This window comes from Megalops cyprinoides, chromosome 10, assembly GCF_013368585.1.
Source record: "Megalops cyprinoides isolate fMegCyp1 chromosome 10, fMegCyp1.pri, whole genome shotgun sequence".
In the NCBI taxonomy this organism is placed as follows: domain Eukaryota; kingdom Metazoa; phylum Chordata; class Actinopteri; order Elopiformes; family Megalopidae; genus Megalops; species Megalops cyprinoides.
In genome coordinates this window covers 27,563,132-27,586,399 of record NC_050592.1, presented here as the reverse complement: position 1 = coordinate 27,586,399, position 23,268 = coordinate 27,563,132, and the positions used below count along the sequence as shown (strand labels likewise).

Below are 23,268 nucleotides of genomic sequence, written 5' to 3'. Positions count from 1 at the left end.
ACTCGTCGTCTTGCTTGCAAATCTAAGACCCCTGGCAAGAAGTGCTAGGATTGAAATAGAATAATAAAGCCCTTTTTTCCAATGAATGTTCCACAGTGTTTGTCCTAAAAAATTAAAATCGGCTCAAATTCCAATCCCACTCAAACATTCAAAAGCCGACCTGTTCATTTGGACAATGTTTGGATGCCATTCAAGTCTTGATTTCTCCAGCGTTTCTTCCTGTACAGTCTTTTATGAACATTCGGCATTCTTTACATATAGAGCAATGACACAAAACAACCATGCAATGGCGTTTGCTACCACGTTCCTGCTATCTTGTCAAATGTTGTCAAGTTTCGGACGTTTCGACATGTACACGTTACTTTCATCGTAGGCAACTGCAAATTTAGATTGCGGCAGAGCAAAAAGCACCACTGGTCAATCACGGAGAAGGTCACGCCGATGGTTAACAAACGTCTCATTCAGGGTTTCGTTTTCAGAAACCTTACCTGAAGGAAAAGTAACGGATATGCCATTTACAAATAAACTGTTTTTATATGTATATTATTTTTTTTCAGGAAATGTATATTATACATTTCCTGTAAAATGTATGCTCCAAATAAGATAAATAAACTAAAAACTATATATACATATCTATATATATTTGCACGGAGATGATTTCCAAACACAACACATAGCCTGCTTAATGTTTAGATGCGTAATTGTAGGCCTATGAGACAAACTCATTTTGAATCTCAGGATATGAGCACACCCAAAATCAACGCAATGAATAATTTAGCAGCAATTAGCTAATACGTTTGAACGTCTTATGTCAATATAACCACTTACAAACAATAAGGGAACTGTTACTGAAATGTGTCAGAACTACCCCAAAGTACACAGTAAATGTATTGCACATTACGTGCGCTCATAGGGTTCAAATCAGTTTCCCTGCAATGTAAGAACTTTATGCTGATGAGACAACAGTAGATAGTGAGTGCGGAAGAAACCATCCGTTGCCTCCAAAAGGTGTAGCACGACAACATTTGACGTGCAAACACAACCTGCATTCCTTTAAAAAGTGGATTATCCATCGTGGGTCTCGATCGACTCTAGACAACATCTTCTCGTTACGACAGTCAAAATGAGGAAAGGGTTGTTTTGAATTTTGGTCAGGATACGTACGCCTGATTTAAAGTAATCCCCTTTGGAATAATGGATCCGACTCATTCGTGTGCAGTTCTAGATACAGCGCATGGTTTCACCTTCAGCTTTTTTTCTTCTTTATAGCTCTGTCCATTCTGAAATATTGAATATAACAAGAAGGTAAGTTTGATTATTATGTTGCTGCTGTCTGCTATTCTTTGTTGTGCGATGCTATTCTAAAATACTCGGACTCACGCTGCTATCCCAAATAATTGGCATTTAACGATATGAAACAAAAATGATAAACTTTCCTTTACCAGAAATGCATCGTTTTGGTGTTGCAGCGTTACACTCAGTGGCATCCCCTTTAAAGCCATACTGTATAGTTTGCGTAGCAGTGACGGTCCTTCCATTATTAAGTCGAAACGGTTGCACGAATAAACGAATAAAACCGTGAGCAGAACAACAGTCGTTCTAAATTAGTCGTGCGTTTTTAAAATATTATTCATTCAATGTGTATGTGTATAATCGTTAACGTTATGTTTAATGTCGTCACCTTGACTGCGCAAACCAGTTTAGACCTAGGGACATATATTCCTTTCTCTATCTTAGGAAGTTGCAACTCGTACAGATATAATCATTACCTTGCTATGATTTTGTTTTAACTATACGGAGCACAACGACAGTCACATCTCAATCACGAGTGGGGCGATGGCACAAACAGAGTGTAACACTAAGCAAATATCTGTAAGTGCCGGAATTCAAACGAAGACTTTTCGCATCGCTTTCTTTTACTAGAACTGTCCTTACAAACGGCAGAAGAAAAGGAACAGAGTTTGAGAAAATTAGCCATGGGACTTTGAGGTGGAGGTGGGGGTGGGGGCGGGATGCAAAGGGTGAGTGTGTGTGTGTGTGTGTATGTGTTGGGGAGGGGTAGTCTTAAACTCCTGATGTTCCTGACAGGATCCTTATGAGATGGCAATGGCTGTACATTAATGTTGCCATTATTATGTGTTCTCTCCGGTGTGGACATATTCGAAGAGGTGTACATGACATCGATTCTCATCCTCGAAAATTTCAGAAATACTTGTTACTTTTAAAAGACCGATAGCTAATGTATTACGTAATGGTGTTAAAGGCTACGTCGGATAGGTCGCCGTCGACAAGACTGTATCGAGCACCCCTGTACAGTCATGCTTTGGTCAACCGTTTGTCTCATTTCTGGATTAATTTTAAGACAATGACCGTTCCCTTAAATTCACATATGGGAAATGCGAGTGTTGTTGCAATCCAGTGTAATTGTACCACGCGAACAAAGACAAGTGCACTTAACATGTGTAGAGCGAAAACTGGTGTTGCTATAATTGCCTTGAAACAGACATAATTAATACGTCCCACTAAAAGTGGTCTAGACATTTTTACAGTAGCCTACCTACTGTGTCTACGGTGAGAACCAGCTGTTTTATGATGTAACTAGATTAACTGCACGGTCTATATGATTCTTAGTCTCGCCCGATAACGCCGCGGTCTGTTATTTCATCCGCAGACTGAGCATTTCAACATTAGAAATACAGGTATCACACTGAAAGAATGTAGACACGAGTATGAAAGGTGAGTTATTTTGTTCTCCTCCAAAGCGTTGCGTTCTTACAATGATGTCAGGATTTTACATCGTTTTAGAAATAAGATTTTATTCAGTGCATACCGGTAACCTACAAGGAGCACCCCTGATGTACTGTTTATGGCGATGGCAGTTAATCATATAAACAAGTGCGTTAAGATAACAATAGCAGGCATTGTGTGTCTAGAGTGAATATTTTAATAGCTCATATTATTGACAAATACGTCTAAACACGGAAGTCGGTGTTTGAACGGATGGTGAGCTTTTTTGCTTTTGCCGTTGCTTTTACCTGACAGTAGCTTGTGCTTGTAGTCATCTGGTCAAACACTCAGAACCCCCCCCCCCCCCCCCCCCCCCCCCCCCCCCCCCAAGAGCCACTTGTCATCCGTGCTCACTTGCGAGGACGTCACGCCAGTCTACTCTTTCAATGCAAGTGAATCGGCAGAGGAAGTGAGGCTGCGAGTAACGACAAGCAGGGTACAAAACTTATAACCTTTGTGGTGCCGAGGGACAGACCGCGCGTCAGGAATTTACCATGCGATGGGAGTATATAGTCGAATAGAAAGAAGAGCGAAGAGGAAGACGTTCAGATCGAGAAGACTGTAGGGCACTCCCGCAATATCTACAATCGAGTCAAGTGTGCGTGCGGATGTATGGATATATCTGTTCCCAAGGAGGGATATTATTGTCTTGCTGAATCGACGTAGTCTGGTAAGGAAGTTATGTTGCTAAGATTTCAGGATGATCTTTTGAGGGGTGTGTTCTCGGGTGCCAAGAGTGTTATGGCATTAGGGAAGTGGTTATTTTGGAAGTTTTGTTTAATTCCTTTTCGTAGCTTGTAAAGGTTCACAGTGGTATTAGAGTGAGGGAGCGGTACTCGTTTTTTATGTCCCCGTACATTCTTTTACACCGTCTTTCACCGTTCCTCTACGTCTTCATGTATTGTCATCGTGTTATCGCTTGCTTGTTCATAGTCTTGTACTTTACGAGTAGAGACTCATTGCACGAAGTGCTCTGACTTTTAAATATTGTTTTCAAGGGCTCGAAAGCTGGCTCATCATTTTGGATAGTCATTTGGCGTGCAGTGTTTATTAACTTTTTGACCTACAGCGCTGTCTCTGGTTGTTGGTTTTATGCTGCAAACTAAGGTTGATGTAAAAGAAGCAATACTGAAAAATATTATTGTATGTCGGTTTTTATTCGAAGGTTCAATTTAAAACGTTAAATTAGACCAAAGATACCAAATACACCTATACTGTCTACTCATTGGTAGACATTTTTGCAGACATATGGCACAGTAGGAGAACAATAAAGTGATTGGTCAATATGAGCCATCTGTCATCCTCCTGGATAGTTTAATCAGAACTTGGCGTGTAATAATAACTATACCTTCTTAACCGATTTTAACCTATTTTAATTTTCTTCAGTGCCACCTACTGTTAGTTACGGATATTGCAACCAATAACACATCAACAAGCAAACAAGGCTTTTCTTGCATTTATACACATCACCGGACCTGTGGAAATCAGTTAAAATTTACAATAGTTAAAACAACAACAACAAATAATAAATTAGTATTATGACAAGTATGTAAGCAGGCTCGATCAGTGGCAGCTCAATAATTTTGACTTTCTGATTTATGTCAGGCAAAAACAGGTCTGTGGCATGGCATTTCGAAATGTTCGCCTTAAAAATGAACATCCTTTGAGTTGCTGAATTTGAAACCCAACCATTACCAGCACTGTGGCCTCATGATATTTAAAAGTAAGATTAGGTGGTATAACACCAGTTAACCATAATTCCAGATGTAAAACATGTAGAGGCCGTTTCGCAAGTGTCCTTCCTGTGAACAAAACCTCCTCAGTCTATACTGAACCCCCTTGCGAACTGGATGGCTAAATTGTTTCACTGAAGAATGTGAAGAATTTTTTGAAACTGCTAAATGCAGCTGATTAGGGTTGCCCTCCACAAATCCGTTCCATATATTCCGAATGAATTGGAAATGGACTGCACTAACTAGATTTCTGTGACCTCAAAATTAACCCCCTTTGGCTACAGAGGAATGCAGAGGAATGCTGTTGAACACTGAAGCATTTAGTTGTCAATTGTGTGTAGTTCTGCGACTGGAGGTATTCTTTGGGTATGCTGTGGTATGAAGATATATTATCTTATTCCAAGCAGGAATTTACAGAAGCCATCAGTGAGTTCTTGCAGCATGGTTTCTTGTCCTGTGCCTTGCAGTTATGACTCAGACCACGCTCTCCAGCCACCAGACCTCTAGTGCTTTCCTCATTGGTCATTCAGGAGGGTGACTGTTAAGACAAAGAAGATTAGACATGGAGTTTTTAGTTAAGTTTGAAAAGGGATGGTTGAATAAAGAACACAGAATTCCCTTAGGGTCATTTGAAACCAACGAGTAGCAATCCAGTACTCTGTCATTCTCTGTCCCACAAGAAAAAACTTACACAGGGGTTTTTGGATGATAACAAGGTAGACAAGGTACCACATTTGATTGGGCCATTTTAAGTATGTTAGGGTTTTTTGTCCTTTTTCCCCGACATGGTCTTGTTTTTTTTTTTTTTTTTTTTGTTTCACGGGATGATCTGTTGCCATGTCAGTTTTTTAGGGGATTTTTAAGAAAATAAATCACTAATTTCTGTATTTGGTAGCTGCGAAAACCCCCAGATTTTACCCAGGGAAATCTGAGATAGACTTGCTAGAAGAATGGTCCAATTGGCATGGCTTGGTCTATTGTGTTAGTCTGTGTCTCATCATAATCCTGGTGGGAAGATGGCACTGTTTTGGCTGCTAGGGTGAGTGTTAAATTTTGATTGGTCGCCCAAGTAAAGAAAAAAAAAAGTAAAACCCCAAACCTCTTTGGTTGCTTGTTATTAGGTGGGCATTTCGTCTCACAAAAGTAAAGCCATTGCTATTACTCTGATCTCTACTGAATTCAGATGGAGTTCTGTGTGGAATACAAAGCAGTCTCTTTGTTTGCGTTGAACTTAAGGAGTTTTGTTTTGCTGTTGTGGCTTTGTCAGGACGAGTAGACTGGGGATATACCACAAGATATTAACACTGTTTTCAGAGGCTTTGAAATGCTATGCAGAGGTATCAGTCCTTGTCTTTATACCCTGTAAAGGGTTTTTTAAAAAGAAGCCAACAGAGTACATGTGATATTAACATCTGTGTCACTGTGGTGCACTTTTTTTTTTGAAAATATAGACACCTATTCTCTGAAAGAGGAAGCAGTGCCACAGTTTCGAGAACAGAACAAGTGTGGCAGTGAATCTTTGGGCTGATATCAAACTCGAGTCATTCCTGGCTCCACCTGAAAGATTGCATTTTTTCATTCAAAGTACAACAATAAAGAAACATTTCAAACTTTATGAACTCTTTTGGAAGATTAATTCAGTGCTGCGGTTGAAGAGAGTTTGATATTCATTGGAAAGCCCTTGTAAGTCTTACATATTCATGAAACATTTCACAGTGGCTCACACACGATGGAAGCGAACAATTTATTTGATTGCCTCCTCCAGTGTAATTTGTCTTCAGTACTTGGAAACGAGGATGAAGACTTGAGTGCTTAACAGGTCAATACCACCCATTCGTCTTTGGCAGCTTATTTATTTTCTGGTCCCCTCTGCCTGCATATTGGTAGGACTCAGCACTGCGCGGTGTGTACCTTTACTACATTTGTTCAATAAAGGTCATTGTTTTTATTCTTCCTCCCTTACTGCTAGAGTTTATCAGCAGTATCACCCTTTGCTTCTGTTGTGGCTGACAGCATGAAGTGTATTTTTATTGTATAAATGAACTTTCAGTTCCCCATCTAGTTGTGCAAAATGTTACCCCTGGCTGCCTTTCATTACTTTACTTGTACTTTTTCAAGTTACTCATAAGTTCATTTTCATTATACTGTAGCGTACTCATTATTGTAGTGTTATTTTTTGAAACAGAAGTCTCTCCCCAGGGTAAACACCTAAAGTAATTTTCTAACTACTTTACAGCGGCCCACCACAAGTTCAAACTCATGTCCTTCAGGGCCAGAGTTCCGGATTGGAACCAGTACACAACACATCTCCCTGTTTTGGGAACAGAACAGAAAACCACTGAGCATGAATCGGCATTGGTGCAATCCCTGTGAGCAAGACGGAGAGCACGCCCTAAGGTTCAGTACATAAGCACACCGCTGTGTGTAAATGCAAGAAGAGCCAGGTAGCATAGCAAGGGCACGTACTTAGCTCAGCGCATAAACAGCAGGCCGCTGCATTTGCATACAGCGGTGATTTGAATAACTGAGTACGGCTTCCAGATGAAGGCGAAGCTTCTCTTTTTCTTTTGCCCTGAAAGACTTAACGTGCATGGGTTAAATTATAGATGAGAAGCGCTGGACAGGAAACACAAGAGAAGCAGACGGGTGGTTTTTTTTTTCCAAAAGGAAGTTGTTTTCCAGGGGGAAAATCTGTCTGTGCTACAACAGATTTCCCTCTTCATCCGTGCTGCTTGGGCTTCATTATTTACAAGTGCTTGCAGGGTTAACAGGTGTGTCTTAATCCCACTATTAGGGTCATCTTGATCTGCGTGGCCATCGGCAGGAGCGTGTCCAGCAGCTAACAAGCAAGGTCCCTGGCAAAATTTGAACGAAAGAAAACGATTTGGTAATCTTCAGGATTAAGGGAGGAGGGGGGTAGGATAGGGCCTGTGCCAGGGGTGATTTAATAGGCCACATTTGGTATTGCCTGGTTGGTGGAGCAGGCCGAGGTCTCAGGAGGAGATTGGTTTGCTCTGGGGTTTTCTAGGTTGATTAGGGATTAAGAGATATATTGTCCTAATTTGGTGGGATTTTCGTTTGGAATCTATTTTACAGGGAGTTTGGCTCCATCCCCCTTTCTTTGCTCAGTGCATTTATTGAATTAAAAATAATAATCTCACATAGAATAGACTCATTTTTTGTTTTCCTTTGCCTCTGACATTTAGAGTTTTTAATCCATTATGAAATAATAATAATAATAATGATAATAATAATAATAATAATAATAATTTATCAGAAGTCGTAATACTAGTTGCCTTAATAGGAGTACTAGTAGTGACACATGCTCTGTATCTTGCCATGATGGTCTTGTAAGTCTTGTAAGGTCTTTTAATGGGTAAAAGCTAAAGTAAATATCCGTAAATAATTGCTGCAATAGTAAAGAAATTACACCATCCATATATTGTGCCTGGTTTTTACCCTGAAATATGATGTGAATGTAGCAGTGGACTGTTAGCAGAAAGGGGCCCAGTACAGAAACAGGATGGTATGCTGATCTGTTATTGACACAGCTGCTGTATTAATGCACAATAAATCAAATTGCATGTGAGAGTAGCTCCTGGGAATTTTCACTGGGATATACAGGCCTGGATGGCAGCCCCTTGCTCATGGATACTGCAGTACCTTGAAAATGATGGCTGCCGTCTGCTGTCTCCTGCTGGTAGTGAAGTATTTATAATATTCTGAGGGCAGCTCTGTGAGACGCCCTTCAGTTGGTGCCCTCGCTGTTACCCCTCCCATGTGGCAGAGGGTTGGGTTGATGTGGGAAGGATGAGTGTCAGGTGTCTTGGAAAGGGGTCAGGGTGTGGCGTCAGCCGTATGGAACAACAAGCACCGAACTTGGCACGCTCCCTCAGAGGCCTGTAAAAGACTCCAGTTCATCAAGACTTCGGCAGCTGCAGGGGTACTGTTGGCCCTGCCGCAGACTGCTAATATGCACATATGATGTATCCCACACTGCATTTTGTAAATATCCATTTGCTGGGTATTTATTTAGTCTGTTCTGGGTAAGCACCTTGCTCGAGGGTACCAGCGGCTCAAGGGACTTGCACCTGCAGCTTTCTGGATACAAGCCCAATTCCCCGACCGCAACACCAAACACCGCCGTTACGAGGTTGCATCACTGTGTTATTAAGGCGGGTCATGAGTGTTTATTCTCTCTGCTAGTTAGGACGAGGTGAAGAGGTTGAAGTGGTGTATTCAGATTAGAAACAGTGTGGACTGAAACTTCAACTTGGACATGTCACAGATAAGACATCAGGGTTTGCCTTGATATGATATTTTCATTCCACACTGTATCGTGTACACCATTCAGTTACCCTTGGTTGTGAGTGAAGTTAGATGATTCTGATGGCTTGTTTTCCTTCCTTCTTTCAAATAAAGAACAGCTTCCCTCCTGACTCAGAAAAGTTGATGTCTTCTTAAGTCCTTGACTCATTTTTGTGCTGCTAGAATATATATATATATATATATATATATATATATATATATATATTTTTATCTCTCACCATTTTAAAATGAATGTTTCTTCAGGAAACAGGCCTACACTTATTTTTCTGTCTTAGAATAACTTTTCCACATTGTCTAAAGTCACATATAAACTGCAAATCATTCAAATTTTAAATATAACCTCTTTTCTGGGAAGTAATATTTGTATAAATAAATTTACGTGTTCCATTCTTGAACCTCTCGGTGTCACTTTTGTGAGCAAGCTCTAGCAGTCTCATTGCTGTCTTCGCCCGCTAATTAGTTTACAGGGTGTGTTTCGATTGGTGTTACACCACACATGAATCATTTTTGCTGACTACTGAAGGGTCTAAGCCTTCTTAAGCAGTTTCTTTTCAATCTTCCTCATGTGAGGTTCACTCTTGCACTGTGCATGCCATTTTTTTGTGTGTGCACCAATTATCATTAAGAGTTTAGGTAGAAGCGAATGAGCTTAAGGGATGTAGCTGGGTGTCGCGTGGCAACGGGCTGGGATTCATTCAGGGTCCGGTTCTTTGTCAGCCCCAGATGTCACCGCTGTGCTTGTATTGATTTCTCCCCCCTCCACACACTGCTCAATAGACTAATTACATTATAAGCAGAGTTTGTTGAACTAAGCTCTTTTCTCCCCTGCACAGAACTATAACAAGCGAAAATGATTCATTCAGCTCAATTTTCTATTTTTTTCAATTTTTGTTGAAAAAATTGTATTAGAAGGAGTTTCCACAAGGATAGTGAGCAATTTTTTTCGTGCGGTTTGAAAAGGCAAACAGAAAAAGCCAGTGTGCCAGTAATGTGAAATGATCTGTCAAAGCAAACTATTTAAGCGTAAAATTTTATAACAGTCTTCAGATTGAAAAACTCTACAGCTGTTTGTCTCATCAAACTACTGAAGATTTTGACTACTGAAAACTTCTGATAATAAACCTGACAATGTGGAACTCAAGATTTTGTTAATACACTGAAGATCAATCAAAAGCTTCAGGAGGAAGAGTGCACCTGCTGTAGTAAGGGTGCGGGATGTGTAACCCTGGAAAGATTAAAAAGTTATCTGAATTGCTTCTGCAGATGTCCAACCGCAAACATGCTGTGTGGATAATGTGTACAAACATAAGCTTTGTCAGTCACTCTGGGTAAGCTTGTTGACAAATAATTAAGCACCCATAAGTAACCCATAATTATGTACCCATAATAATTATGCACCCATAAATTTTCATAAAGTCTTTTACAGCCAACAGGCAGTGCTTATGAAAAATCATCGGCTTTGCAACAGGAGTTTGCTGTCGCGAGCAGCGGAATGCTTATGAATACGCCCCGGTGCTTGAGGTTGCTGTGGTGTTCCTGGCAGTGGCGCGGTGATCCTCACACCACCGCCACGCCTCTCTCAGTGTGCCACTCAGCAGTCTTCTCTTACCTGGGCGCCTCCTTCATATTTCATGAGCCCTGTGCATGAAACCGCGGGCCGTACGGGGACGACGGGGGCTCATGTTGCAGGCGGGCAGGGCACGGGGCCAAGCCTTACCCAGCCTCGGTGTCCACGAGGGGCGCCTCATTAAAAGGGATTGCTCCCAGGGCTCCGCTCCCTCTCCGCCCGTTCGTCCGATGCGCGGAGCCGCTGTTCCCGTGTGCTCCCGGTCCTGCCCCAGAAAGGCTCGGCCCGGCTGTAGGGTGGACCTCCTGCTCAGAGAATGCATCGGCTGGGGGGGATGGTGAAGGTCTGGAATATTGATGAAGTACAGATGCTGCGATTCAAAAAAAAAAAAACAACAAAGAAGTGCCGCCAAGGGAGATTTACATTTTGTGGGCATTGCAGATTTATTTATTTATTTATTTATTTTACTGTACAAACACGATAAGGTGCAGTAATTAAGTGCTCTCGCTGTGTGGCTTGTGTGGCACAGTGGGGGTGATTAGCATAATTAGATTAGCTATAATTATTGCCATAATTAGATTAGCCATACTGCGGTATCTGAGAATCCTTCTCTTTTTCCCCCCGCTAGGGGAGACTTGTTGGGGAGTGTGTCTGCCTGCTCCTGGCCTGGATTGCTCAGGGCCCGTTGATTCAGGGCAAAGTATACAGTGTAATTACGCCGGGAAAGAATCAGTCACTGTAGTGAGCTGGATTTGCGACCAGGTCACTGACTGCTTTTGAGGTGTGCAGCGGCCACACCTTTGTGCCCAGGACACACCCGCGAGATGCGTGGTGAGCTTTGGGACTGGGCCTGTTCCGTTTGTGTCACCTCAGCAGTTTCGCCTTCCTTGCATCACAGTGCATTGAGAAATAGATCGGGAGGAAGTTGTGATTTTGATTGACACATACCGTACTGCGGCGCTCCAGCGTAGCATGCACGCATTGCCTCTGCAAGATGTCACGTGACCGGATTTCAAGGCCGGTCCAGCTGGGCATCTTCAGCGCAAACCAGATGGATTATAGGGCCGTAATCCTGTCGTTTTGAAGAAGTGGACAAACGTCTCGTGGGTCCCTAGCTCCTCTTCCCCCCAAAATCATTTGGCTGAAATACAGAGGGGCGCAATTGCTGTTAACTCTAGGCTGTCCCCTCTGCAGTGTTACCGGCCAGGAAAAAAGCCGCTGGTTTCATCACCGCTGTCACGTTAGTTGATGACATCAGCTGTGCGGGGGAAGAAGTGGAATCAATGCAGCCGGTGTTATCAGCACCATGAGATTCTGTGAAACTGTCTAGCTGTAAAGGGTACTGACACTAAATGTAATGGTAATAACCGAAGCATTCATTTCAACTGAGTTTGTGCAGTAAATAGCTCTCTGTAATGTTATATGTTCTGATTGTGGTTAGTTGTAAGATTATACTGCTTTAAGATATTAGACATCAGACTTTGAAACCTGTAGGCAATGAGTTCAACTTCCAGATATGACACTATGCCCCTTTACGTAGGTACTTAACCCAAATGTATGTATAATGTAAAATAATTATGCTCACATTTTGAAAATATGCATCTCACCTGATGACATCTCACCTGATGACCTGATGACACTTCTACAATGAAGACGTGGCAGAAGAAGAGCAGTTAATTTGCTGATTGCAACCATAAAATGGGGAGATGTTGGATGTCTGAATAATTTAGAGAAACAAACTGGAAACGTCCCTGGGCCACAGCTAATCATTTAATAGGACAAGCGTGTCGATAAGGCAGGGATGTCCCGCTAACCTTGCCTTAAAGCAGGGGGGGGTCGAGGGGTCGAGGGTGGTGGGGGGGTGGGGGGTACGGGGGTATTTGGGGGTTTGTGGCGGTGTAGCGGTAGGTTTGTGGACGAGCTCTGGGACGTGAGAGGCACAGTGGTCAGCGCAGCTGCATAACTCTCCCTGTTCCCCTTTTGGTCCCTCTCGGACGTTAGCCCCAGAGACGGGAGAGGGGCCCCGGAAGCAGGCCTGCTTTCAGCGTGCATCTCCTCACCCGACGCGCTCATGCGGAAGGCGGAGAGGGAGGGGATTAAAGGAGAGGTCGTTCCGCTGCGCTGCGGCAGCACCGTACTGTCGCGCAGTCAGACCGTGAACGTGTGTGTTCAAAGTCCACAATAGGGGAGGAAGCGTATGTGCCAGTCTGGCTAGTTAGCTAATGCTAATGGTGTTCACTCTGGCTATTTTTAGAGCTGTCGTAAGAAGTCTAATGCAGTTTGGTTCACACATACATTTTGCATTCATTGCACTCGCAGTCATTTAAAAATAGGTAGATTCTCCCTTTCTTCAGAGAAGTATTCATGCTGCCCTTGAACTTTTAATTCTTATCATATTCAGAATTAAACTAAAGCCTATGAATAAAATTGACATAATTAAGTCATCTTCAGTAGATGCTTGCTTTGGCCTTTATTTCAGTAGTGTGTTTTGTCCTGAACTTGGAGTCGGAGAATTAAACAAGCATGGCTTTTTTCTAAAGTGAAAGTCTCAGTCTGACATTACAACACTTAGATCAGTGACTGAATTGTAAGGACCCGGTGTGCTGTGATTAGATTGAATGGAGACTCACAGCTGCACCTCTTTATTAAAGAGGTGTCTCACAGCACTCGGATAAGCTGCGCTGGAGGTATCGCAGTCCAAACAAAGTGAGCTAGCACATTGCCCAGTTCCTCCCCGATGGGTCCTTAAAAAACACGTGAGGCGCCCCTCTCTACCCCCCACCGCGTTCCCACATTGTGTCCAGATGGGCCTGGAGGGCCAGGGGCCAGGACCCGGGGCCCGGGGCCGAGTGGGAGAAGTAATAAAACCAGCCGCCGGACCCAGATCCCTGTTCTGTTTGCTTTACTTTACGCAGGAAAATAAGATTTCACGGTGTAGGATTACCTGAGTCGGGCAAGGCTCTTTCTCACCGCTCCCGACAACTTCTCCCTGAGGTTGCTGTTTCAGAGAGGCGAGTGAGATACGAGCCCCTTCTTTGCGAATAACAGCCCGTGTAAGCGGAAAACTGCCTTTGCAATAACAATAATAATAGCTGGAAATGGACGTATCGATCCTTCATTGTCCTTTTTACGCCCCTCGTCTGAAGTTCGAACACCAGTTTTTTGTTTCCCCAGATGAGAGATATGCTGTTATTAAGCTTTTTTTCCCCCATCGTGCTGATCTCAACTTTTCTCGAGGCGCCTCTGTTAAAATTAAAACCGCTCTGGCGGGAACACACGGAAACGGAGCAAGAACAACAACCGAGAGGAAATGTGAAAATATATTTGATGTTTGATTATTCTGCTTGTGTTGTGTAGCTTACCCCTAAACTAACCGTCCCATTGAGGTGGCTCAGATGTCCGATCCAGATCGGGAGCCTTGTTGTGGGATGAATGGTATTGATCCCTGGGTGCTGTGAACCCCGTCCTTCCGTAGTGCCCCACAAGGTCATTGGTGTGCCCTGGATGGAGCTGAGAGGCACATGTGGCAGTGATAGGGGCAGTCTTTATCCATAAACATCAAGGAGGGTATTGTTTATTGTTGTCGAATGTATTACTATTATTATTATTATTATTATTATTATTATTATTATTATTATTTTCTTTACAGATGTTCTTAGTCATAACTTGCATTTTGTTTTAACATGCCATTCCTTTATCCAGCTGGGCATTTGCAGGTGCAGTTCAGATGAAGTGCTTTGCTTAAGGGTGCAACTTCAGCACTTCGCTGCCCAAACATTCTAATACTCAAGTGATTGAGGTCCCCCCTTTATCTTCCCCCCTGTATGTGTGCAGCCTCTGCTTCCTTCCTGTGGAGACCTCTCTGTCAGCCTTGAGGATGAATGAAATGTGGTTTGTTTTAGAACAGGGTATTATTTTAATATGGGCTGGACTTATCTCTTGCCCTTGAGAATACTTTATTATGAACGCAATTGTTTGCTTGGTTAGCATTCCTCATGGTGGAATTTAAGGTCTTGCTCCTAACTCACAGTGCATGCAGTTCAAGAAAATGTATCCCAAAGCATGGTAATACCTTTGTAAACAACTGGGAATAACTGTCGTCTGTGCTGAAAACTGTGGTGCCTCTCTGCTGTTTCAGAGAATGTGGCCCGTCCAGAGCACTGTGGAATGTCATCTCGTTTTTATTTCCGGTGTAACATATTGAGTCTTGTCTTTATCTGGCCGGCACGGGGCATGACCTTGCACGCAGTGTTATTTCCTGCGCTAATGGGAAAAGATGACCTGGGGAACGGCTCGCCGAGGTTTTCCGGTCTAGGAGGAGCTCCAGCCCTGCCCGCCTAACGGCTCCAGCGGCAAGTGCAGGAGAGGAGAGGGGATCATCTGAGAATCTAATCCCTGCCCCCGTCCACCGCGCTCTATTTACAGAGAAAGCTAATGCTGTCGGATTACTCTCGGACAGCTCCCAAATCATCCAATTATTGGTTGTTGTGATGGGCCCGAAATGAGAGAAGCTGTATGGATATGAACATAGAGTAGATGATGATCACCAGTGCCCGGAGTCTTGGGCGTGAGGGTCAAAGGTCACGTGCACAGACACCCCAACCCCCTTCCTCCAAGAGAGATCATGAGGTGAATGAATGAACCTCTATCCTGTAAATGCTCTATATTTAGAGGGTCTCATGGAGCAGCTAGCTGTGTCATGCTGGCAACAGTCCACAGGTAATATTGATACAAAAAAGACACACACATATACACGCTGCACAAACTCTCCCTGGATCTTCGGCTTGCAATTTATACTTATTCCACAAGCTCCTCCACAGTGCGGTTTCTGCAAGGCCGATCTTTCCTCTTTGATCAGGCATGTAATATGTAGAACAAAAAAAAAGATCTATTCAGTGCATCATCAAATGCTGAAAGAATAGGCCTAATCCTGCCTTATTTGTTGTGTAACAGGTTTAAGGATTTAGAGGTAGGCTGTGGCGTCACAGGACAGTGCCGGGAGCGACTCTTGCTGTTTTACCGGCCATAATCTCGGACTTTCAAGAAGCACAGCGAAAACACCTGCAGCACGACCCAATGGCAGAGATTCCGCCGCTCATTAAAAACCCCCTTGGCCCTTAATGCAGACAGTAGGGGTGCCACCTCGTGTCCTGGCAGCATTTTCAGTCTGGTTCCCAGTCCGGCCCCTCGGTCATCCACCAGTCTAATTACCTACTTAAATCCGTGTCTCTCGACCTCAGTGACTGTTTGGGCACAAAATGGCTGCCGTGCATTACCCAGGTGGGTGTTACGTGTTTGCTGGGGGATGAGAGGAGTCACTTTCTCACTTGCTATATATAAATGCAAGTCTTTAGCATTAACAACAGCACACATGCATGACAAGTCTGTTCCATCCCTATGCCTTTATGGCTATGTAGTCATGAGGCTTTTGTGGTTGTTTTATCCATTTATAAATTACATATAAAACACGTGTAAGTTTATACCATGTAAAATACATATGTGTATTTTATTCATTGACAGGTTAATAACAGTGTTTTGCGAGAGATTTGCGGCATTTCGACAGCAGTTTCGTCTTGAGGCTACGTGACACATCTCACAAGACTTTTTAAAATAGATCCAAGGAGAGGCCCCTGTGGTACCAAGTGTATCAGTACAGGCTCTTGCATTTGGAGTGCTAGTGAGTTATATTTAATTACAAACCCCATACGTGATAAAAAAAAATGGTAAAAAAAGAAATTATTCCAAGACAGCTGTTCAGTACATGACTTCTTGGGATATTCTGAATTTGTTTTCCTTTTGTAGCATACTTTTTTATCTGTAATCCACCAGAGAGAAGCTACAAACACTCAAAGCTCCCTCTGTTGGACTCCCACACTTCCTCTTTCTGTTTGTGTTCGCAGCACGGAGGCTCTTCTGTGGCTTGTTGTGGTTTGAGCTTGTGGTCTTTTGACTATTCCAGTAGGATTAAGATATCAGATTTCAGCACGCTGAGCGCGCTGGTAGGAAGTTGCAAAGACCCCGCTCAGATGTGTAGCTAAAGGTGGACTTTCTGTGGGAGGTTTTGGCCAAAAGAATTGGCAATTTTACAGACATTGCAGGTGCAAGAGGTAGAAGTGCTCTTGTATCGTTTAGGGTCTACTCTGCTGTTACTCTGATACTTTATATAAATTGTTTATAATTATCACAAAGTGTGTCCAGAACAATGACTCCAACTTTTCTTTTGACTTCACTTCTGAGGTTTCCTGAGTCATAAGGCAATTTCCTCCAAGGAGGGAAAAAAAAGTTGGTTCTCACAGACAGTATTATGCTTTTTTCTTCAATCTTCCGATTTCTCTCTGTAATATATTTATCCAAAAGCCAGAGGCACAGAGTTATTATTCTTGCCCTTTATTGAATGCCCAGTGTTACAAAGGAACACCATGTTTTTGGGGTTAAATCGAATTTTATCCACGAGTGATTTCATTTCGCTGCTGCAGTCATTTTGTTATGTACCATTCTGGGCGTTCAGTCGTTTGCTGACACACTTTGTGCGGAACCCAGGGGAGTGAAAAGGTACCCCCAGGTCTCTCTCCAAAACTGCAGAGCACTGTCCTAAATATCGTATCATGCTAGTGTGTCACATTGTACCACAGTGTATTGGATATGGCACAATGGGATTGTCCTATTGGATATTAAATACTCTGAGCCCAAAAGACCAGTTTACTATAAGTGTTTTTATAATTCTCATCATAATTCACACTCATTATGTAAGGAGTGTTAAAATTGGGATGGCTTTGTTTGTGATGGCTGTGGGTGTGAGACTTTTTCTGAAGTAATGAGGGGCTACTCACCTCTTGTCCTGAAGGTTTTCCAGTACTCTCCACACCATTTAAACTCTCAGCTGTTAAGAGGATAGCAACAGTGGCCCAGTAAAGACTACAATTTTTTCAAATTACAGTGGTTTACGATGGGTGGAACAAAAGCCTACAGACAGTGTAGAGTTGCAGTAGCAGTAATGCTATACGATTTTGAAGGTACACTTCTGCAAGCAAGTGCTGAGATAAGATTTTGAAGAGAGTCATAAAAGTAGTTATATATTATATTGTATAGGATATTGATGTTTTCTATCACAAATATTGAACAGCAGGGGTGGCTGTGCTGGGCCCTTGAGAGCTTCGTGAATAGCCCCTGTATAAGTGTGAAGTGTACATACCCATTACGAATTATTGCTGTGCATACAGATTGTATTGCTGGGTCCTGTGAAGTAAGTACAGTGGACTAACATGAGGGAGCAATAGGTGTATCAGGTTATCACCAGAAACAAGAAGACCAGCAACAAGACTAAAATCTGTGTTTGACAAAATAGCCATTCCTTCAGCCCCCCCCTCATGTTGAGTGTAAAATAAAACCGGTTTCACATTCAAATGAATGCATGGATGGATAATGTTGCATGTTGTATGGGATTTTGGCAGGAGGTCATCAATAGCATGGTTCTATTGATGGCCCCCTAGCATGGTATAGGATTTTGCGGGGGGCCATCACTATCGTGGTCCTATAAAATGATGTATAGGATTTTAAAGGGGGGTAGTCTCTGCCTGTCCAGCGTGATGGCCCCCCGGGTGGGCTTTATCTAAAGAGCCTCAGAGCTGTGATGTCATCCTCCTGGAAAGCCCCTCATTCCGACGCAGTGCACAGTAGAGGAACAGCAAGGCATTGTGAGAAGACTTTCACAGCCAAACCTATCTACATAAGGCTCACTGGGGATCAAAAGCTGGAGAATTTCTGTTAGCTTGCATTTTTATGTTCAGCCCCCTTAAAATATCATTCAGTTTGACCACAAAAGATAAAAGTGGCGCTCTGCATATTTTCAATAAACAAATTAGGGTAGATATTTGTGTTAAATGAGGCTTTTAATGTTGGTTACATTTAGGTATTAGTGGACTTAGAATGCTAATATAATAAAATTCTATGTTTTAAAATACACATACATGCACACACACTTACCCTAAGACATACGTGCACGCACACACACACACACACACACACACACACACACACACACACACACACGCGCATGTACTTGTATACTCACATGCACACACACTTACTAATATCCATTTGCACACTCACATGCACATATGTTCAACTTTTGAAGCTTTTCATGGGAATATTTGATGTGTTGTTTTCTTGTGAAAGTTCTGTAAAGAAGCCAGTTTTGTTTTGATGCTGAGTGTCTGTTTGGGGAGTAAGGACAGGAGACACGGTATGTCGCTGTAGTATGACAGGCTACATGTAACATGTTCTCACCAGCTCGCATGGCCCTGGCTCTGCTGTAACCTGCCGTAGCCTTTTCATGTACGTGTTCTCGCAGGAAGTGTGACTGAGAGTTTGCTCTCCTTATTGCAGCCCGGAGTGTCTTGTTTAATTAGGGTGAGTGAGGGATTGTGGGATTGTTATGCAGAGTATCAGGGTGTCTTTGACTCAATGGTCATTCTGCTTACCGCTCAGGCCCTCTCTGTGAAGGCGCTGCATAGCCCCCAGTCCCACCCCCGTCTCTCCCCTGTTGATAATTATCAGGCATTGGCCTCTCAGTAACACTGATAAATAGGCAGGCGCTACTGGCTTCCAAGGAAACGTCTGTTTACAGTAAGTAGTCTAGAGAACGGTTTAAAGTATCTGGTGTGTTTGAGTCCTGTACACCGGATGACTCCCCTCTTTCTGGCCCAACTCATTAAGTGTGTGTGTTTGTGCATACGTATGTGTGTATGTTGAGAAGGGATTGCAGAACAGATGAGTATTTGTCATGCCAACGCTATAGCCTTGTTACAGAGGCAGTTGTGAAGTCAGTCTCAGGACTCTTAGGACTGTGCCATAGCTTGGCTTTGTTGTACTGAGAATTGTGGAGTCAGTCTCTTTCAAGACCCTATTAAAGCTGCATTCTCTGGGGGGTGTCAGACTCAGGTTCTTGCACTGCTGTGACATGACTGTTATAGGTGACAGCCTTCATGAAGTGCTGATAATGAAAACACTGGAGCCTGTTTATTAGTTAAGGAGCAAAAAAATAGTCAATTGTTTCAATTATTATTAGCAATATATTCAGAGATAACAGTCCAACACAAATGTTTCTTGGAGGTGTGGAGCTGTGTTGGAACAGGTCTGGTTTGCACCTATGAAAGGGTGGCTATCTGACAGCTGGATGAGGAACTTAACAAAATAATGCTCAATTAATAATAGTAAGCATAATAATAATACAGATAACAAAACGTTTATTATTATGGCGTGGCAGTATAGTTTGTGGAGAGCTGAACATTTGTCTGGAGTGCTACATTTTGTGCTTTTGATCAGCCAGGAAATAATGACTGCAGAGAAGCCAGGTTTGTTTTGTGTTCGTGTTGCTTTTTGCACCACTTGCTCCCTGATCTTTGCCCTTGTCCTCTGAGCGGTTTCTCCATAGACTCGGCTCCTGGTCCTCTCCGCGTTTTCCTGTCTGAGGATGCGTGTCTGAATCCCACAGTGCTCCGTCTGAAAGGTCACGCCAATCTGCGCGGGCGGGAGACCTGTGGGAGCAGCCAGGGGTTAACGAGCAGTGTGAGAGGGACCTGGAGAGAAAGGCCTCCGGGTCACAGGGCTTCTTTAACTGCGAGTAGAGCACTTCAGCTAAGGCATGAGAATGCTGGTGGGTGTGAGGCAGAAGAACGGGCAGAGCCGCAGTTTTCTGGGGGGGCCTCAGCACGCCTTTTCCAGCAAATTAATGGCTGTTTACAAAACTGTGGAGGTATGAATTATAAATGAGGGGGGCCAAAAATTTTATTTTATTTCATCGCTGCCCTAAACCTGTGTTTTTTTGTCTTTTTTTAAAGAGGCTAGCAGGTTCATGCAGTTCTGGTAGCAGCTGATTCCGTTCTTCTTGACTGCATTTAATGTTGTAGCCCTGCCTTGGAGCGGTTTGTGTGAAATCGCTGCAGTTGTAACGAAAACAAAAGTCGGTCAAAAAAAAAACTCTGGTCTGTTTGTTTTGATTGTTTGATATAACCCGGCCTCTTTGTTACACTCAAAATGATTTAATGTGACATGTACTGAAATAATTCTCCCACACAAGGTACAATTTGAATTACAATTGCAAAAAGAATTATCTCGTGATGGTCTATCCTGGCTAAAACTGGCAAGCTTGTCGCTCAGGAATAACAGGCTGGGGACCGTTATCAGTTTAACGATAAGTCCTCTGCCTCCCTTTTTTGTATCCGACCGGCCGCTGCTGCCGCCAAAAGCATGCATGGAGTGCTGTGAATGCAGTAGATATGTAAACTGTGTATATCCTCTCAATAACACTGGGGCAAAATCACAGTGATGTTAAAGTGTGTCCAAAGTCATCGCTGAGTGAGGCGAATTGATGACTTTAACTTCAGCTGCGGCGCACATGGAAATGGGGACACCCTGTCACGGTCTTACTGCTATCTGCTTTCACTTAACACTTAATAAAACTAAGGAGGAGGTATTCAGTGTAGGAAAGCGTCTGGCCTTACCTCTCGTTGAATAATTTAAGCCAGTGTTGTTTTTCTTACAAATTTACACTGTCCCTCTGTTCCATCAGTAAAAAATGCGTAAGTAACAGAACAATGTAGCCCCGTCTTAAACCTGTATCTACAAAATGCCAGGCCAAACCTCTCTGCACTTTGACCTAATGGCTAAATGTGTGTGCTCTCAATAACTTCAGCCGGTACAGCACTGTATTCTCTCCACAACATGACAGCGTCAACCCACCCCTCCCCAGCAACCACCTCCCATCTCCCCTTCTGTGGGAACAGACAAGTATTTTCTTTTGAAGAACATTTAAAACCCTGAAAGAGGGACTACCTCCCCGCTCACCCCCACCCCCCTTTTTGGGGGTCGAGCAGGCCAGCGTGGAGTCTTCCTTTGTCTGTGTGCCCAGACACATGTGTGTCAAGGGTCGACTGTGGGGCTACCCCAGGTCCTCAACAATGAGCACCGTGATGGCCCTGCTGTCCTCTGCGGGTATGAAGTGATCGTCTTTCAAAGGCACCTACGCATTCACTGGCAGCACTCAGGTGTGGAGGGCATGCCAAGGTAGGTCTCCACCGGTTGGCATTGCTGTTGTTTGAGCAGCTGGTAACTGACTTTGCAAATTGTGGAAATATTTTGGTTTCCCAGTCCAGCTCTGGCATCTCTACACATATGTGAAATGTGGATGTAGATCCCTCTTTCTTTCTCATTTCTCTTTCATCACAAGGACTAAAATGACTAGAATTAAAAGTGCAATAACTGATTATTTCTACAAGGCCCTATTTTGATTTGAACACAAGTCATGCCCTGGCTCCCAGAAATAAAGGAGATCCCCACATTTCGTTCCCTTAATTTGTCAACTTGAAGGCAAATAATGTAGCCCCCCTTTTCAAGAAGTACACAAATGCATTTAAATCGTCCTATATGGATGGAATTGTGACTCCTGTATATTTTTGATAGGAAACTTCTGGAAACAGCACATTTCACTTAAACCAAGAACAACAGCAGTTCAGTTTGAAAAATGCACTGGTCTCTTGTGATGGTGCCTCGAGAGCAACTGGCAAGTGATGTTTAGATCAACGCTGGGGTCGGTTCCCAGGGAAATACCTCAGTATACTTAAGTCTTGTTATTGTACACTGATAAGTCCACACCTCCTTTAAAAATGCAACAGTGAAGTGCTATGTATGTGAGGGTGTAATTATGGAGTATGAAGGTGAGAGTTGTCAAAGGAGGTATTCACAGTGAGTGGTACATCATTTGTATTTAGTTGTGTTATCATTTTGCAGAATTTATGAGTAAAAATGACTTTTTAGCATGGTTACCTTTTTGTCATAATGGTTAGCTGTAATGATAAACGTAACAATCAAATAAATGTGCATGGTCTGGATACAGGTTATTTGCTTGGGCTGCTGGAATAAGAGAATTCCCCCTCTTTATAGTTATACATTTTGACAACATTCTTGCTATTTAATACTGTTTGGCTCAGGCTGGTGTTAGCCAGAAGCATTTACATATACCATACAGCAAAATAAGTATATTAAAACACACTAGCTGTACTGTATGCTAATTTTCTGGGCACAAGATTTACCCCAAAACACTAATATATTTATGCAAGTAAGTAAAAGAGGGGTTTATGCTTTCGAGAAATCACTGACCTGAGTGTGGCCCCTCCTTTATGCATTTGTATTATTTTCCCTTTCCTTTGTTGAGGGGCATACAGTACTCGTCTTTGTCCGTTTCCTGGACGGGGGGAGCTGAAATGTAGTTGGTTCATAATGGATTATTGATTGGTCTGAGAACGGCCGGGCTCGGGGGCTCGTCCGCGTTGGTACTGTTCTATTCAGCGCTGAACGCATCGCTTCATTCATCCGCGTCAAGAGCCGGGCTCTGAAATCGTTCATTCTCTCGGGCGAGAGCGGGATGGTCTCACTGAGAGCAGCATTGATTCCCCCCCCTCCTCACGCACACACAAACAGGACAAATTTGTTTATTCTAATTAGGTTTTTTTTAGATGGTTTTCTTTACCGAATTCCTCCTCCTTCTCCTCCCCCACCCCCCGCCTAGTATTTTGCAGACTGGTGTTGCCTTTCCCACAAGGGCATTCAAAATGATGTACAGCTCTCCAGGCGGACAATGCAGTACATCATAACATGCTAAAAATACGGGCTCCTTTGCGGCCGCGGTAAAGAATGTGCTCGGTGACTATCGCCAGATGTCTCAAGAATCCGCCTGGGGGAAAAAAAAGAAAATGTTTGAAGAGGTTCGGTATATTTGGATATGATGGGAAAATAGTACCAGAATGCCAGGATTTCCTGATTTCAGGATCTGCACTTTCTGTCACAAAATATTAA

The 23,268-nt window shown here is 43.1% G+C and overlaps 1 protein-coding gene across 3 annotated transcripts in view; it reads left to right on the top strand.

Annotated features, from left to right (window-relative positions):
- Window positions 1-1,280: 1,280 nt before the first annotated feature.
- Window positions 1,281-23,268, top strand: part of znf516 (zinc finger protein 516) — a 42,574-nt gene continuing 20,586 nt past the window's right edge. For 2 of the 3 annotated variants that reach the window (XM_036539721.1, XM_036539723.1), the window contains exon 1: window positions 3,197-3,457. The gene's annotated coding sequence lies outside the window, so the exon portion shown is untranslated. Of the gene's footprint in view, window positions 1,306-3,196; window positions 3,458-23,268 lie in introns of those variants that run through there. The other variant, XM_036539722.1, reaches the window with a different exon arrangement.